The sequence below is a fragment of the Camelus dromedarius genome, chromosome 15 (assembly GCF_036321535.1).
Source record: "Camelus dromedarius isolate mCamDro1 chromosome 15, mCamDro1.pat, whole genome shotgun sequence".
Lineage (NCBI taxonomy): Eukaryota > Metazoa > Chordata > Mammalia > Artiodactyla > Camelidae > Camelus > Camelus dromedarius.
Window position 1 is genome coordinate 9,986,688 of NC_087450.1, and position 15,618 is coordinate 10,002,305.

The window sequence follows — 15,618 nt, forward strand, 5'->3', positions numbered from 1 at the left end:
TAGCAATATTACCATATAAGGTGGTTTTTTCAATAAATCGGCCTTAGGGGTGGGGAAGGGGGTTGGGTAGAGTGAATTATCATTTGAGAAATGTATGCAAAAGGACTCAAGAGGCAACAGTCCCGGTGCTGGCAGATTTGTCCCTTCTATGCTGCACTTGCATAAACAAAACTCGCACCAGGCCTTATAAGCTGCCCAGAGGGAGGCCAGATGCAGCTCTGCTTCCAGAGAGAGAACCATACCAAGAATGGCAGTGGGTCTCCTCCCTCCACACCTCCCCTCCCAGGCCCCGGGCTGGCCTGGGACACCCATGCATTGTCCCCAGAGCGGGTGCAATTGTGCCAGGTCTGGTGCAAGACCAGGACAGCTGAAGGCTGAAGGGAAATGCCACCAGCACCCGGGAAAGCGATCCCGCGGGCCCTCCTCACCTGCGGCCCCTCACACAAGCTCGTAGACCCTGGGCTGCGGCACCTGGGGACCAGGAAACCATCAACTGCCTCTTGAACTTCACTGTTTCTGACCTTCCTCCTTTCCTTACTGGATTCCGTCCGTCAGTCCCTAAATATTGGGAATTACAGCCCAAGGCAGCTGCCAAGAAGGCTCACAGCGTGTGGAATTGTCCGTGTCCTGTGGTCCTTGCCCCTCTCATGATACATGTCCCCTTTCTGAGTAGCCGATCCATTTCCCAAACTAGCAGCTACCAGCTCTGTGGCAATGACTTTCACCGCCACGTTCCCACAGTCCCAATGCCTCATGCCTGATCCAGATTAAAACTGCAGACTGCCTATTGGACATCCCCGCCAAAATGGGACCCTTGTCCCCTCTGCTCGGTGCTACTATGTCTCCTGGGTTCCCTACTTCAGAGTCCTTCCCCTGCATCCTTCGAGCTAGAAACACAAGTCAGTCTAGACTCCCCGCTCTCCCTCATGCTCCACACCCACGTGGGCACCTTTCTGGTGCCCCTCCCTTCCATCCCTGCTGGCCCTGCCCTGCTTCAGGCTCTCATCCTGTCCAGCACAGCTTCCTGACTGGCCTTCCTGACCCCGCCCCATCTTCAAACCCAGCTGTTCCCAAAGTATGGTCCCAGGCTGACCGGAAGGCAGCAACAGCATGACCTGGGACATGTTAGAAATGCAGACTCTCGGTTTTCACCTAGATGGATTGAATCAGAACCCCTGGGGATAGGGCGCAGCCGTCTGTGCTTTACACACCTCCCCCACCCCGTCCAGGTAGTCAGGACACCCACCCCTCACCGGAATACCTGCCTGCGCTGTCCTGGTCCCCCCCACCCCGTGACTCAGCCCGAGGGCTGCGAGGCGTGTGAGGGGCAGCAGGTGAGGAGGGCACGACGGGATTGCTGTCCCGGGTACGGGTGGCATTTGGCTTTTAGTTGTCCTGGGTTTGCCCCAGACTAGGAACAACTGCACCTGCTTTGGGGACACTGCATGAAGTTCTCGGTGGTTTGGGTTGTCCTGGAGCAATGACTCGGTGTCAGGCTGTCTTCCCCGTTCACGAAGGATTGAAGCAGATGAAGGTGTGGGGAAGGAGCGGCCGCTGCTGAGAGGACCCGGAGGAAAGACTAGGGAAGGCTCTGCATGGAGGCTTGGGATTGTCCCATGTGGAGAAAGGGCACTGTGGCCACCATGAGGTTTACTTACTAATCTTTTGACCACTGGCCTGAGTGCTCAGTGCCGAGTCTAAATTCCAGGGCCCTCTGGGAAGCTTCCCTGAGTCTTTCAGGTCCCTGGAAAAGCCCTCGCTGTGGATGGTGGGGGCAGGCCACTCAGCAGATGGAGTGGGAGCTGTCCAGCAGGGACAGAGAGCTGTCAGTCCTGGCCGCGCGAGGCAGCTAAGAGCCGGCGCCCAGGCCGTGCGCTCCCCCTAGTCTCCCGCCCTGGGCAGGGACAGGGGGCAAGTCTCTCTGACCTGATCAGGGATCTAGTCAGGGCATTTTTTTCCCTTCACAATGTCAAGGTTGGCTCCATTCTCTTCTAATCACTCAGCACTCTGGCCAGGGTGGACGCTCGCACCTTGGTTGGCAAAGTCAGCTTATAAACAATAAAGAGCCTGTAATCAAAGAGACTGGTTGTGATTCAGGGTCCAAACAGTCCAGAGATCAGAGTTTATCTAAATAAACTGAAGCCCTCAGTTTAGAAAGGTGAAGACTGCCTTGGCTTTGATAGAAATAGGTGGAGGAGGCCAGAGGCCAAACCAGCTGCCAGAGGTACTCAGTTTTTTATAGTATGAGGAATTCCCACCCTTAATTAGTTATTTCTTTGTTATTTTCCTGATTTCAAAAATCATGCCAAAAATTTAAAAAAAAATACAAAAATGTGTATTTTAGAAAGCAAATGTCCCCTACAATTTCATACAGACCTGAGTCAGAGAGGGCTTAGCTACCCTTAACAGTATCATACGTATTCTTTCTGAATTTCTCCCGATTTTTTATTCCTCTTTTATATTACTCTATAAAAATGGGATTATGTTACAACATATGTTTTTACAGCTATTCTGAAATTTGTCATGCTCTCTTAATAATACTCTTGGATCTGTTCAAATGAGTTCATATAATTTTTAAAATCTTAACATAGTTTTCCATAGTGGGCTATATCATAAGATTTTTAACCAATATCCTATGATGCAATCTTGAGTCATTTCCAATTTTTCACTTATGCAAACATTGCTGCAATTAATAAAACTTCATATATTGTGCTTTGGTGCACGTGTGTGAGTATATCTGTGTGGAAAATTTTCTATTGGATGGTTTGCTTTATCTTTTTGAGTTATAAGGGTTCTTGGAATAGTTCCTTGGTGACACCATTAGCCTTTTGTTTATCACAATAGCTGCAAATAGCCTCCCCCCGGCCCCCGCAGTTTAACATTTACTCTTTGGTTTTGTCTGGTGGCATTTGCCTTATTGAAGTTCAGTCAGATGTCTTTCCTTTTTGGTGTCTGTGTTTCATAATATCATTAGTTCTTTTATTTTCTATTTTATTTTTAATTGTGCTAAAATAGACATAACATAAGATTTACCATCTTAACCATTTTAAGTGTACAGTAGTATTAAGTACATTCACTTTGTTGTGCAAAAAAGTCTCCAGAATGATTTCATCTTGCAAAACTGAAACACGGTACCCAGTAAACCGCAACTCCCTAGCCCCGCTGACAGCCATCTTTCTACTTTCTGTCTGGATTTGGCAACCCTGGGTACATCATGTACGTGGAATCATACGGCATTTGTGTTTGTGTGTGACTGGCTTATTTCACTCAGCATGATGTCCTCAAGGTTCATCCATGTTGTAGCAGGTGTCAGAATGCTGAGTAACATTCCATTGTACGTATGTACCACGATTTGCTTATCCATTCATCTGTTGAGAGACAACTGGGTTATTTTCACCTCTTGGCTACTGTGAATAATGCTGCTTTAAACATGGGCGTACCAACCTCTTTGAGATCCTGCTTTCAATTCTTTTGAGTGTATACTTGAAAGTGAAATTGCTGGACCACATGGCGATTCTGTTTTTAATTTTTTCAGGAACTGCCACTCTGTTTTCCACAGCAGCTACACCATTTTACATTCCCACCAACTGTACACAAGGGTTCCAATTTCTCTACTTCCTCACCAACATTATTTGAAAATAGCCATCCTTATAGGTGTGAGGTGGTATCTCATTGTGTATTTTTAAAAAAATTAAATAGACTTTATTTTTTAGAGTAATTTAGGTTTATAGAAAAATTGAACCGAAAGTACAGAGATTTCCCATACATCCCTTTCCCCCACATATGCATAGCCTTCCCCATAGCAACATCCCCAACCAGAGTGGTACGTGTGTTAAAACTGATGAAACTACAATGACGTATCATTATCACCCAAAGTCCGTAGTTTACATTAGAGTTCACTTTTGGTGTTGTACATTCTATAGGTTTTGACAAATGTGTAGTATCATGTATCCATCATTACAGCATCATAAACGATAGAATCATTGTCCTAAAAAATCCTCTGTGCTCCACCCATTCATCCCTCCCCACCCTCCAACCCCTGGCAATCACTGATCTTTTTATAGTCTCCACAGTTTTGCTTTTTCGAGAACGCCATATAGTTTGCATTGTACGGTGTATAACCTTTTCAGACTGGCTTCTTTCACAGTCATATGCATTTAAGATTCCTTCATGTCTCTTGATGGTTTGATAGCTCATTTCTTTTTCAGTGGTGAAAAATATTCCATTGTCTGGATGTACCACAGTTTATCCATTCACCTACTGAAGGACATCTTGATGCTTCCAAGTTTGTCAATTTTGAATAAAGCTTCTCTAAACATCCTTGAGCAGGTTTTTGTGTGGACGTAAGTTTTCAACTCATTTGAGTAAATACCAGGATTGCAATTGCTCGATCATATGATGAGAGCATGTTTGGTTTTGTAAAAAATTTCCAAACTGCTTTCCAAAGTGGCTGTAACATTTTGTAGAGTTCCTATTGCTTCACATCATTGTGGTTTTGATTTGCATTTGAGCACTTCTTTTTCCTGTCAAAAATTTTCTTGCACTTCACAGTTGTTGATCTATTCAATTCTTTGAGGGAAGGAAATAGCAAATATCATTTATTCAGGCCCTCTTTAAAATAAAATTTTGCCATTTTATTTTTGTCAAAATAGAAATTCATTCATTTTCTTCTCATTTAAAAGGAGTACTTATTCAAAACTTTTCAGGAAAAAAAAATATGAAGTAGAAAATAGAAGTCCCCACCATCCAGATAACCATTGTGAACTAAGCTCTTGGCAGACATTCTTCAATTCAAAGGCACAGCTATCCTACTGTACACACTGTACATCCCTACACACTGTATATACTACAAAATGTATTTCATTTTTTAATTATCTTTCATTTGCTACTAGAACATCAGCTCTGGGGAGGCAACAAAAGGAATTGTTCTTTGCTTTTCTGCCCACTGCTGTATTCCCTATGACTAGAGGAGGTCCTGACACCTGTGGGCCCTTAAGAAATAGCTATTTGTTAAATGAAGAAATAAACAAGCCTCACTTTTATCACTTAACAAAATGTCTTGGAATTTTTCTTTTTCCTATGCCCTTAGATTTTCATCATCATCTATTTTATTGGCTGCACATATTTCAATGTACTTATCAAACTAGTCCTTTACTGACTGGCTGTATAAGTAATTTCCACTTTGTCACTATTATAAACAATATTGTGATGAATACGCTGTTACTTATGTTTGCGTTGTGGGATTATCTCCTTCGATCATTCCAAAAGGAGAAATTTCTCGGTGAAGTAGGATGTACATTTTAATTATAAATCATTTTGCTAAGCCAGACCTTCAGAAAGTAATTGCAATTTATTCTCCCCTCAGGTACAAGAGTGCTCACTTAGAATCCCACTGGAGAACATCAAACCTTTTAATCTTCACAACCTAATAGGTGAAAAATAGTGCTGGGTTTCAATTTGCGTTTATCTGGTTATTAATTAGTGAGTTATGCATCTTTTATTATTTATTGTTAATTTGTATCTCTTCTTTTGTGAATTGTGTGTTTGAGTTGTTTACATTTCTATCAGAGTGCTAACCTTTTCTTATTGATTTACAGTAACTCTTTATATATTTAAGATATTAATATTTGTATGTTGTGAATGTTGCAAATATTTATTCTAAATTTTCATTTCTTTAAAAATTATTTTCATGATATCTTTTCCCAAATAGTTTTACTTTAAAATTTTTAATTGAAGGATAACACACATAAAGGAAAGTACACAAAATTTTAAGTGCTCAATGAGTATTTATACCCATATAATCACTACCCATATCAGGTTTCCATGTAACCTCTCCCAGTCAAAAATCCTCCCAAATTAAGCACTAGTGAAAATACTAGTTTTAACTTTGGACATAATAGTATCTGTTTATCATTCATGGTATGTATCTTTGGGCCATGTTTTAAAAAATGTCTCCCAGGGAAATATATACAAGATCTATGGTAGCTCACAGAGAAAAAAATGTGACAATGAATATGTGTATGTTCATGTATAACTGAAAAATTGTGCTCTACACTGGCATTTGACACAACATTGTAAAATGATTATAAATCAATAAAAATGTTAAAAATATAAATAATGTCTTCTACTTACAATTATGTAAATATTCACCTACAGTTTTTATTCTGGCACTTTTGTTATTTCATTTATTATACTGAAATCTTTATTTCGTCCAGCTGAAATTTATTCTAATGTAAACAAGAGGTAGGTATCAAACTCCCATCTCCCCTGTTCCCTTAAGTCTATTACCCAAGACTATTTGTTAACTAGTCAGCATCATTTATCAACTAGTCAACATCATCTCCATAATTTAAAATACTCTCTCGTTCTATATTCTGTTCCCCCTATTTGCCTATTTCTGCACCAATACCTCACCGTTTTAAATATAACGCTAGGTTTTAACATCTGCTGAAGTAAATATTGCATTGTCATTCTCTTTCAAACATTTCTTGGTTATTATTGTTCATTTATTTTCTAGAAAAACTTGTAAAAAATCATTTTGTGAAATTCTCTTTCCACATCCCCTGAGAAAGATGAGGTCCTAATTGGTTACATTGAATTTATGTATGAATTTAGAAAATGTTTATACCTTTACATTGTTGGACTTTCTGTCTTTTCATTTATTCAAAACTTTCTTTATGTTCCTTAATAACATCTCCAAGTTTTCATCATATAGATCCTGCACAGTTCTGTTTTTCAAACTAGGTTTTTACATTTTTGGATGCCATTATATTAACATTTGTGTTATATTTTCTATGTGGTTACTGACATATAGGAAAATATACATTTTATTATATACATATATACTATATTATTATACACACATACCTAATTATCTTGCTAAACTCTCATTCTTTTGAAGGGGTTTTTTTTTTGAGCAGGTAACATCATCTGAAAATAATATTTATTTCAAACAATATTTCTACTTTTTATTTAGTTTCTTATTTTTATTTCACTATGTAGAACACTCAGAACAACGTTTAATGTTTTGCTCTTACAAATGGCATCCTGGTCTTTAATGAGAATGCCTCTAGTTCAATGTCCTTAACCACCCCCTACAGCCCCCACGGGTTCTGCTTCATTAAATCTGAGGTGGGACCCGGGCCGCTGAGTTCCGTTAGTTACACAGGTAATACTGAAGCGTGCTCCCAGTACCCACCAAGGACTGTACTCTAGCGCTTCCCTATTAAATATTGTTCGATATAATACACATTATTTTTCACATGATGGAAGTATTGTTCCACTATAGGTTTATGAAGAGTTACTAATTAGGGGGTTAGATTTAATAAAATGTCTTTTCAGCATCTCAGTGATCCCCTGTTTTGGATAAAACATGAAAACACCTGTATGAAGTCACCAGAGAACTACCAAAACAGACAGGACAAAAGAGGCTGGGTTTCTAGAGAGAGAAAACTCATTTGGGTGAGGCTGAAACTCTATACCATTTTCCTCTTGAGACATCTTTCAGTGTTTAAGCAGCACAGAACAGAGGTCAAGAAATTGGGCAAGAAGAAGTAACTAAGAGAATGAGAAGCTTATCAGTACTTCAGGCAGACTTATGAGGCTAGGGAGAAAAATATTGGCGTTCAGAGCCCATCGCGGAGGAAGGGGTACCATCGAACACTCCAGGCTCTCCAACGGGACCCGTGATGGTTAACATTGTGGGTTAACTTGGCTCGGCCACAATACCCAGATATTTGGTCAAATATTAACTGACGTTTTGGGGTGAAGGAATTTTTTAGATGAGATTAATATTGAAATCAGTAGACTTTGGGTAATGCAAATTATCTTCTGTAGTGTGAGTGGGTCTCATCCATTCAGTCAATGGCCTTAACAGAAAAACACTGATCTTCCTGGGAGAGAAAATTCTGCCAGCAGACCACCTTCGGACTCAAACTGCAATTCTTCCCTGGATCTGCAGCCTGCTGGCTGTAGGTACACACACACACACACACACACACATACACACACACACACACACGCTCTAATCTATTTCTTTGGACAACTCTAACTAATGTAGGTTCCATAAAAAAAACATGCTCTAGGGAATAAGAGCAAGCCAAAAACAGTCCAGGCCTCACAAACACTGCATCCAGATTAAAATAAGTTCAATTCTAGGCTGGAATAAGGTGATCTCTACCTGCCAAAATTTTGAGTAAATCCTCTCCAGAGGAAGATAACACTATTAAAAGCCTCTACAAATATTTGTTCACAGTATCTGGCATTCAATTGAAAAATTATCAGGAATACCAGGAAACAGGACTGAAAGAGAAAAAAGCAAACAATAAAAATAGATCACAGATGATCCATATTTTGGAAAAATAGGAAAAATACAAAAAAGAGATTTAGAATATGGTGAAAAGATCTAACATGTATAATTGCAATCCTAGAAAAAGAAGAGCAAAAGAAAGAGACAAAAAAAAAATTGAAAAATAATGTCAAGAAATTTCCAAAATGGATGAAATACAATCGAGCTACAGATTCAAGAAGTACTCTGTATCGCAAGTAGGATAAATACAAAGAAAATCACTCTTAGACACATCATAGTGGAACTAAGTAGAGTGTAATTTACAAGCAATTGGGGGAAAATGTTACCTTCAAAAGAACAGCAGTAAGACTTACAGCTCACTTTTCACAATGGAATGATATCTTTAAAATGCTGAATGAAAATAGATGTGATTTATAATTATATAACCTATGAATTATCCTGGAAAATGAAGGCAAAATAAAGAAATTTCCAGAGATGCTAACAGTGTGTATATTGCCTTATGGAGAATTCTTTAGGCAGAAGGAAAATTATCCCTGTAGGAGGCACAGAAGTTCAGGAACAAATGGAGAACAATGAAAAGGGTTAGTATTGCATGAATATTGACTGTACAGAACAAAAATAATAATGTCTTGTGGGCTTTAAAATATATGTAAAATATACATAGAATTATAATACACAACAAAGTCGGGAGGGGATAAATGGGGCTGAAGTGTTCTAAGTTCCTCATGTTGTCTTGGAAGGAGGGAAGTTACTGTTTTGCATGACATGTTAGTAAGTCAAGGGTGAATGTTATAATATCTAGGGTAGTCTCTAAAAGGAAAAGGATATATCACTACTAAGCTAATAGAGGAGAAAACAACTAAGATAAAGAAAAAAGATACTCCATTAATTCAAAAGAAATCAAGTAAGGAGAAAAAAAGAAAGATAAAACAGGTGAGAAAAAAAGAAAACAAATTGTAAGGTGGTAATCTGATGCCCAGATAGATCAGGAATTACATTAACTTAAATTGAGTAAATATTCTTATTTAAAGATTAAGATTGTTTGACTGGATATTTAATGATATTAAATTGACAACCTACTGCTTGTAAGAGATACACCTGAAATGCAAAGATTCAGTAGAAATAAAATAAGAAGCACTCCTCAAAAGAAACTTATACTAAGATCAAAGTAGGTCTTAGGGCAGTCATAAAGATAAAGAAACATTTTATAATATAAAAGGGTCAGGCCACCAGAGAATATAACAATTCCACATTTATGTGCACCTAATACGCACACGCACACGCACACGCACACACACAGAGTGAGAGCAAAAGTTGACTAAACAAAAAGGAGAAATAGACAAATTTGCAATCACACTGGGAGATTTTTTAACACTGAGAAAACTCTCAGTAACTGATAGAACAAAGAGATGAAAAATCAGGGAGGATTTAAGAGGATTCAAACAACAGGATTAAATCGTCTCTGTGTACTGAACGTTGAGTGAACATTTTTGTTTCCCTGGATCGTCACTATGGTCCCAGCTGCAAACAGCAAGCTCTAGGAGATGGCCAAAACACAGAGCCCAGCACCTCCCCCGGGCTCACTGAGGGGCAGCTTAGCCACCCTACCTTCTGGGAGCAGCCCTGCCTCCAGACGCCTATGTGAGAAAACTATGGAGAGGAGACTGAACCGTCCTGGCTGGAGTTCTCAGCCTTGTGGGGAGGGCAGTGTTATGGTGAGAAGGGACCCTCTCCTTTCTCTGTGAGGAGGGGAGGGCTGCAAGTAAGCAATCCCCTGCCAAGTAAGGGGGATTCCCAGAGGAAGATCCAGGTGCCCACAACAGCTCCCCTTCTCCTTTTGGGCGTCTGCCAGTACAGTGGCTGTATTGATCAGCCCTGAGCGCATCTGAGACGAGGCAGACGGTGAAGTCTGTGGAGCAGACTGGACACCCCCCACTTGGAGTGTCCTCACAGGTCCAGTGGGCACAGGGAAGGTGATTGGGACTGAGCCTTCTTGCCAATTACCTAATCCAAGAGAAAGGCTGTGGGTGTACCCCTGGAGGGTGTGTCCCTAGATGGGGATAAGGGAGGGTGAAAGTGTTTGAACTAGACCAAATTTCCCACATGGAGAAAGTGTGGAGGGGCAGCTATAGCTCAGTGGTAAAGCGTGTGCTTAGCATGCACAAAGTCCTGGGTTCAATCCCCTGTACCTCCATTTTAAAAATAAATAAGACTTAAAATAAATAAATAAACCTAATTACCTCTCCAAAACCAAAATCTTTTTTTAAAGAAAGTGTGGAGTTGGAGGGGGAAGCAGTTTGCACTGAACATACAGAAAACCCTGCATGCGATTGCTACGAGAAAGCAAGTATTTGGACAGTCAGTGCTAAATGGAGAATTGACAGCCGAAGGAAGAACTCTGAAACCTACCAGTCAGCTGAGTAAAAACATACACGCCTTTTCCTGCCAGCCCTCAGCGACGACCCCAGCTCTGGAGGAGCTAGAAATGGATTACACACCCCTCTCCACTTTCTACGAGCACTGAGCCATGGGCTGGCCCGGAAGGTGCCCCAAGATCCCCGTTCCTTCCCTTCCTTGTCATCGGGCAGTCCCCTCCCCCACTCCCGCACTCATCCCTCCCCGGCAAGCCCTTGAGCTGCGGTGCCCCAGGCCATTATCCTCCTCCTGGCGGCACAGGGGGAGCTAGAGAGGAGGATGTGGGAAGGGGCACTGGAGGGCTTTCAAAGCAGAGCTGGTACAGCCTCCCTGCTGGATGGTTCTTCAAAGTCAGGCTCTACCTGACACTTCAGGCCTGCCCACCCAGAAGGGCGTCTTTTAAATGAAAGCAGGATGCCACCCTCCTTCATTCTGTGACTAGGGGGTGTGGTTTCCCTGGGAGAGGTCTCAGCGCACCGGGCCTCAGCTGAGCCTGGGCTGTTAGGATCCTCTGCCCATCTCTCTAGGGAGGCAAGGATGTTCCCCCCCCCCCCCACCGAAAGCCCAGAGCCCCCAAAGGGCGACGTGGGGTGAACTACTGGCCTTAGGCCTTGTTGTTGTCGGTATTGTTGCTATGGTCAATAGCTGCCGTTTACCGAGTTGAGTCTGTGTGCTACAAATTGTGCTGGGCCCTGGGTGTGCATTCCTACATTTAAATGTATTTTTCACATTTTATAGAGCTGAGGACTTTGAAGCAGGGGAGGGTAAGGCACTTACTGAAGTGACTTGGGCAGTAAGTGAGGAAGCCGGGAATCCATCCCAGGTCAATTTAGCTTTGGAGCTGGCTCTTAACCTCAGTTCAACGCCCTCCCCTAGGGCTGAGGGCAAAAAATATATTTGCAATTTGGTACTAGCTGAGAACAAGTGGAAGCATCACGTGTAGCGTTCTGAAAGGGAGGTTCTCCCGTAACAACATAATGCAAATAATTTAGAACCCATCAGTCTTAATTTTCAAAATGGTACCACAAATACAGTTCCTACATCTCCTGCCTTTGGTTAAAGAACTCTTGGGTAGCCAGAATAACCTTTCATGGAGAAGTTGTGAAAAACCGAATTAGGAAAGTCACTCAGGACCTCATAAAAGTTAAGGTGTAGGATACATTTTCACTGTCTTAAAAATATTTTACCCCAGTGGGAGGGGAGGAGAGATATAGGTGAGGGAGATGAAGAGGTACAGATTTTCAGTTACAAAACAAATGTCACAGGTATGAAGTACACCATGTGGGGAAAACAGTCAATGATCTTGTAACGTCATCATATGTTGACAGATGACCACTAGACTTATCATGAGGTTCATTTTGAGATGCACAGAAATACCAAATCACTCCGTTGTGTACCAGGAACTAACATAGTGCAGCTCAATTATACTTCAAAAACAAATAAACAAACTCATGGAAAAAGCGATCAGAGGTTACCAGAGGTGAGGGAGGGGGAATTGAATAAAGGTGATCGAAAGGTACAGACTTCCGGTTTTAAGTAAGTACGAGGGGTGCAATGTACAACATGCTAATGAACACTGCTGTACGTTGCAAATGAAAGTTGTTAGGAGAGTAACAACTCTCCTAAGTAACTCCTAAGAGTTCTCATCACAAGGAAAAAATACATTTTTTAAAAAACGTTTCTTCAATCTAACACTCTCCCAAGTGAGCTATTTTGGCTGCCTTTTCTATTTCCTTAATGTTGTTTCTATATGAGATGATGGATGTTCGCTAAACCTACTGTGGTCGTCATTTCATGTATGTAAGTTGAATCATTATGTTTAATACCTTAAACATATATTGCTGTCTGTCAATTATATTGCAATAAAACTGGGAAAATATTTTACTTCAATAATATCTTGTGGTGAGAATGGAATCTGGCAACAAGGGCAGACTCTGGAAGAGGTTTTTGAGCGGTTATCCTGGGAAGCGAGCTTGCATGGGACCAAACACTGAGTAACACCTAGGAAGTTCACTTCCTCGGCTCTCTTGAAACAAGATCAACAGCCCCAGTTTTTATAAACATGAGGCCAGTCTCTGACTGGAGCCCAGTTATGGTTCTCCGTTGCCCAGACAACAGTAAAACTTGAGCTTAAGTAGAGCATCCATAGGGACTTTTTGCCTCGAGTTCTTAATGGTCCTTCTGAATGATGGGCTCCAAACCCCAGTTTTATTTATTAATCGTGTTTATTATTCACTATTTTACTCCTTGGACTTAGTTCTGTCTAACTAGACCCAGAGTCCAGGTTCTTTTCCTTGAGTAAGGACAACTTGTGCCTCTCCTAGCTCAAATTAAAAGTCCATTTTTTAACCTAAACTCTACGCCAGCTCCTTAACAATTCATGTCAATCCAGGATTCTCAGATCAGCATTTGACATACGGAACCATCTGGTCTTTAAGCAGTAATTCCACCAGCGGCCACTGCTATAATGTTTGCCTACAGTGGCAGGAATAATATCAAACTGCCTGCAACTTTTATTGATCTTTCCTCAGTCTGGGCCACAGACAAATTGATTCGCCACTGCTATCCTGCTTCACGGGCCAGAACGGGGGGGAACAACTTTCCTGAGGGCTGAACCAGGCTGAGTTCTGACACTAGTATTTTTCCACTTATTTAAAAAAAAAATCTGATACTACCTTTGGATGAGTTAGTTGCATAGCTTCTTGCTATTAAAAAAAAGGAAAAGGAGACATTCTTTTTTACTCTGATGATATATGGCTTTATTTTCCTGGACAAGGAAGGGTCTCTATATACAACAGACCCTACCAGCTAATTGTGACAGAAAGAAGGGCTACAGATCAAAATATCTAACACTAAGGCTATTACCTGGGTAAGTCGTCCCATGTTATTGCCAAGTTCATAAATGAGGAGACAACCACATTGTCCAAGTTTGATTCCCCAAATTTGCTGTACAGAAACCCTCTGTGGTTACTGCAAGTCTCTTTTCTGCTGTAAAGTGGGAATCGATGTGCTAAGTGGGTGGCGGGCTCTCTTACTCCACCTTGATGAGCTCTATTAAAACAAAACAAAAACCGTCTTACTTAGCCCCCAGTGAAGAATGGCAGCTAAGCAGGGGGAGAGCATAGCTCAGTGGTAGAGTGTGTGCTTAGCATGCACAAGGTCCTGGGTTCAATCCCCAGCACCTCCACTAAAATAATTAATAAGTAAATGAATAAAAACCTAATTACCTCCCCACCATTAAAAAAAAAGAATGGCAGCTGAATTCCAGGCACTTGGCCAAAGATCACAATTCCAAGTTCACTGTCACTACATACTAACTAAAATGTCACCAAAGAGAAACCTGGAGTTGTTTAGAATCCATGCAGTCCATCTGAGTCCAGATATGACAAAATACATCCCTAGGTTAAGCCGATTAACAGACAGCTAGGCATCTGAGCTGAACTACACGACCTGCCCCCACCCTCCGCGTTCCAGTAGAATTACTTTTACTAACTCTTGTGCGTCAGAGAGATGCCATCTATATATGGAAAAACGGAACCCTCTGTGTGCTGTTTGGGCTTATATACAGGTGTTTACATTATTTATGACATTATACATCATGTGGCCTACCCATGGTGGGAATGTAAGTGATTATGTTTTGCTTTTTTTGCTCTATTACTGGATCCACTTTGCTGTAGCCCTGTAGTCTATATTCCTTTGTCCTTATGTTCAATTTATTTTCTCTTTGAAATATTTTACACATCCTAGAAAACCTTTCTAACTAGGTATCCAGAGTATAACATGGGGCTTGGCACTTAGAAGGCACACAGTAAATATTTGTTGAGAGAATTAAAAGTGAAATACAAAAAAAAAGAATTATTATAAATAGAGTATAAATTAAGATGAAAACTTGGGTTTCTCCCTAACTTGGGTTCCCTCAATACTCCTGCATAGAGCTGGTGCTCATTCTGTGTACAGTCATCGATTACGAAGAAATTGCTCTTGTGCTATTTCACGGGAGTATGGTTTCTTTTTCTTACTCTATTATTTTCTCCCTGGAGACAAAGAGTATAGGATTTACTTCCTGTGTATTTTGAAGAGGGCTCTGCACACAGTAGGTGCTCAATAAATGCAAATTAAATAGAAGAATGATCCATGGCCTGAAGGTGTGACCCACCTTTTGGGGAGTGAAAGGGTTACTAACCCATAGTCCAGCTGCTTTTATCTAAAGCCAGCAGCACTGGTGTTTCCATTTGTATTTCATTAGCTTGCTCATCTTGGGTCTTTGTGCCCACAGTGGTGATGGCAGGTCCTAGCTTTTTCTCCTGGGCACATATCATAGGTATCTGTTGCTTTTGCTGCCCAGCAACCATTCTTCCCTTAATGCCATCATGATTTTCCTTTGCAGAATCAATGTTCCCCCACACCCAGTGCATGCGGTTCAGATGGCGTTTGGACACACAGCCCAGGTCTGGCCAATCAAAGCATCCCATCCCCTGGGGCACAGTGACGGGTCTGAGGATGAAGTCATGACCAAAGTCATAACCCAATGACTCAGTTCCAGGACTTGTTGGAACTGTTGGACACAGAAGTTCTCTTTTTCCCTGCTGGATTTACCAAGATGATAGGCTATAAACCTATAGCTGTCAAAGCTACCATATTGGAAAAACCTAACTGAATGAACAAACACTGAGTACGTAAGAGCCAAGAGATGAACACAAAATGAGTGCCCTGATGACACTGTGCCTGAACAGTCTGAATTGAATTTTCTGTCAGTGCAATGAAAATAATTCAAAGCAGCACAGAATTCTGCTCTCATCACATGTCCTCTTCCTAGACCACACTGAAGCCCCAAGGGCCGTATCAGAGGCTGTGTGCTTACAGAGCTACACCGAGACTGGAAACTAAAGTATCTG